Consider the following 3,814-nt stretch of genomic DNA (forward strand, 5'->3'; position numbering starts at 1 on the left):
ATTGAGTAGGCAAGGACTACAGAACAATTAAAAAGCTGTTGCGAGGAGGTGGAAGAGAAGCAATTAACTGACACAAGCTAAGTAGCTTTAGCTCATTAAAAAAATCCCCTAATCCTAATCCCCTGCCATATCTCCAGTGCAGTTCCAGGAATTACATATAATTGCATAACTATATATTGTGTATATATAAATATATATTAGGGATCGACCGATATCTTTTTTATTTTTTGGTGCCGATACAATACTTCTGCCACCTCTCAGGCTGATAGTGTAAAAAATATTCTCTACGTTTAAAAAAATTTTACACTTTTTTTAATTATTTTTTATCATTGTTATTGCTCGCACGAGGAATGTAAACATCTCTTGTGACAGTAATAGGCAGTGACAGGTACTCTTTATGGAGGGATCGGGTGTCTATAAGACCCCAAACTCCCCTGCACTTGAAAGTATTCAAAACGTCAAGATTGGCATTTTTTGAATACTTTTATATTTTTTGAACCACTTAAAGCCCCAGACCAATTTGCAGCCAAAGGACCAGGCCCCTTTTTGCGATTCGGCACTGCATCGCTTTAACTGACAATTGCGCGATCCTGCGACTTGGCTCCCAAACAAAATTGGCGTCCTTTTTTTCCCACAAATAGAGCTTTCTTTTGGTGGTATTTGATCACCCCTGCTGTTTTTATTTTTTGCAATATAAACAAAAATAGAGCGACAATTTTGAAAAAAATTCAATATTTTTTACATTTTGCTATAATAAATATCCCCAAAATATATATAAAATTATTTTTTTCCTCAGCTTAGGCCGATACGTATTCTTCTACATATTTTTGGTAAAAAAATAAATAAATCGCAATTAGCGATTATTTAGTTTGCACAAAAGTTATAGCGTTTACAAAATAGGGGATAGTTTTATAGCATTTTTCTAAAAAATTTTTTTTTTTTTACTAGTAATGGCGGCGATCAGTGATTTTTTTTTTTTTTTATTGTGACTGCGACATTATGGCGGACACATCGGACATTTTTGACACATTTTTGGGACCATTGTCATTTATACAGCAATCGCTACTATTTAAATGCACTGATTCCTGTGTAAATGACACTGACAGTGAAGGAGTTAACCACTAAGGGGCAGTGTAGGGGTTATGTATGACGTGATGTTTTTTTTTTTATTGTAGGGGGCGTGGCCTGGCTTGTGACGTCATGATCGTCATTCCCTATAAAAGGGTACAGACGATCGGTGACACCCACACAGGGAAGCACGGGGAGAGGTTTGTTTACACAGACCTCCTCGTTCTTCAGCTCTGTGACCGATCGTGGGTCACCAGTGGCGATCAGGTCCGCTGGCCCCACGGTCATGGGCCAGTGGAACGCTCCCAACCCACGGCTGGGCACTTAAAGAATCACGTACCGGTACGTGATTGTGCCCAGCCGTGCCATTCTGCCTACTTATATCGGCGTGAGGCAGTGGTTAAGATGCTAGTAATCCAGGAAGTGATGTCATGACTTTGCTTCTGGGTTGCTAGCATTCGAGACCCGAACGAAGCATCGGCTTTGTTCAGGTCTTCACCCAGCCGGCAGATGTGCCACCAGATTGATCGGGTCTCCCGGTGGGACAGGAGAGCCCAGGCAATCGGCGAAAGGTGGCGGGAGGGAGGGGGGCGTCTCCTCCCACTGCTTGTAATAACAGCTGAGCCGCATCGTTTTTTAAAGCCGACCGTTCGCTCTAAAGAATAGTATGGCGGTGATGACTTGCCATGAGGTGCCATGTTGAGCTTCATGTGACCAGTATGCGAGAGTGAGAGCGATAACGACAAATTTAACACACCTGCTCCCCATTCACACCTGAGACCTTTAAACACTAACGAGTCACATGACACCAGAAAATGGCTAATTGGGCCCAATTTGGACATTTTCACTTAGGGGTGTACTCACTTTTGTTGCCAGAGGTTAATGGCTGTGTGTTGAGCTATTTTAAGAGGGAAAGCAAATTAACACTGTTATACAAGCTGTACACTCACTACTTTACATTGTAGCAAAGAGTTCCTTCACTGTTGTCACGTGAAAAGATATAATAAAATATTTACAAAAATGTGAGGGTTGTACTCACTTTGGGAGGTACTGTATATTTATATATACAATATGGCTAAAGTTACATGAGCACCCCCTTAAAAAGAGGAAGTAATTCCTGATTGCAAAGTAAAAGCATAATGGGCTAGTATGGATCGCATACTAACCCATTATGTGGCACTTACCTGCAAATGAAGCCCGCATTGCCCCTGCTGGTGGCAGCATCCATCTTCGCCTCTCTTCATTCCGGGGCCGCAGACTTTGGCTCTGTGACTGGCCAGACTAACTTTACTGTTGTCTTATTTTTTCATTTAAAAAAGTGTATTTTTTCCAAAAAAGTGCGCTTGTAAGACCGCTGCGCAAATACCGTGTCACAGAAAGTATTGCAACGACCGCCATTTTATTATCAAGGGTGTTAGAACCCCACAAACATTATACATATTTTTTTCTAAGTAATTTTCTAGCAAACAAAAAATGATTTTAACTTGTAAACAACAAGTTTGAAAAATAGGCCTGGTTTTAAAGTGGTTAAACATCTTTGGGATGAATTGGTATGCTGATTGCAAGCCAGGTCTTCTCATCCAGCATCAGCACCTGACCTCATAAATACTTTTTTGGCTGAACAGGCACAAATTTCCACAGAAATACTAATCATGTGAGAACACTTCCCAGAAGAGTGGATGCTATTACAAAATACTTACAAAGAGTGGGAGAGGGGCAACCCCATATAAATGCCCATGGTTTTAAAATGAGACAACCTCATATGTGTGCTGGTCAGATGCCCAAAAACCATAAAGTGGCCAAAGGTCATGTGTTTAGCTTTACATTTAAAAAAAAAATCATTTCCTTTTTTAACCACTTAAGGACCTGAAGGATTTGCCCCCTTAATGACCAGGCCATTTTTTCGATACGGCACTGCGTCGCTTTAACTGACAATTGCACTGTCGTGCGTCGTTGTACCCAATGCAAAATTTATGTCCGTTTTTCCCCACAAATAGAGCTTTCTTTTGGTGGTATTTGATCACCTCTGCATTTTTATTTTTTGTGTTATAAACAAAAAAAGTGCAATCATTTTGAAAAAAAATGTTTTACTTTTTGCTATAATAAATATATATAAAAAGAAAAAAATTAAAAAATAATTTATAAGTTTAGGCCAATATGTATTCTTGCACATATTTTTTGTAAAAAAAATTGCAATAAGTGTATATTGATTGGTCCGCGCAAAAGTTATAGCGTCTACAAAATAGGGGATAGATTTATTGCATTTTTCGTTTTTTTTTTTTTTTTTTTTTTTACTAGTAATGTCGGCGATCTGCAATTCCTAGCAGGACTGCAACATTGCAATGGTCAGATCGGACGCTTTTGACACTTTTTTTTGGGACCACAGACATTTATACAGCGAGCAGTGCTAAAGATAGCCACTGATTACTGTATAAATGTCACTGGCAGAGAAGGGGGTCAGCACTAGGGGGCGATCAAGGGGTTAAGTGTTCCCTAGGGAGGTGTTTCTAACTGTGGCGAGAGATCTCTGTTCCTGGTCACTAGGAACAGAAGATCTCTCTCTACTCCCCTGTCATAACGGGGATCTGTTTGTTTACATACATAGATCCCCGCTCTGGCTCTCTGTGGAGACATCGCGGCCGCCGGCCATTCACATTGGCACTGTCTTTGCGCGCGCCCCCTATTGGTCTTAAAGGGGCCGATGTATACCTACGGTGATTCGCGCAGCCGTGCCAATCTGCCACAA

This window comes from Lithobates pipiens, unplaced genomic scaffold, assembly GCF_037356315.1.
Source record: "Lithobates pipiens isolate NorthernLeopardFrog02 unplaced genomic scaffold, aLitPip1_a1.2 Scaffold_10, whole genome shotgun sequence".
Classification (NCBI taxonomy): Eukaryota; Metazoa; Chordata; class Amphibia; order Anura; family Ranidae; genus Lithobates; species Lithobates pipiens.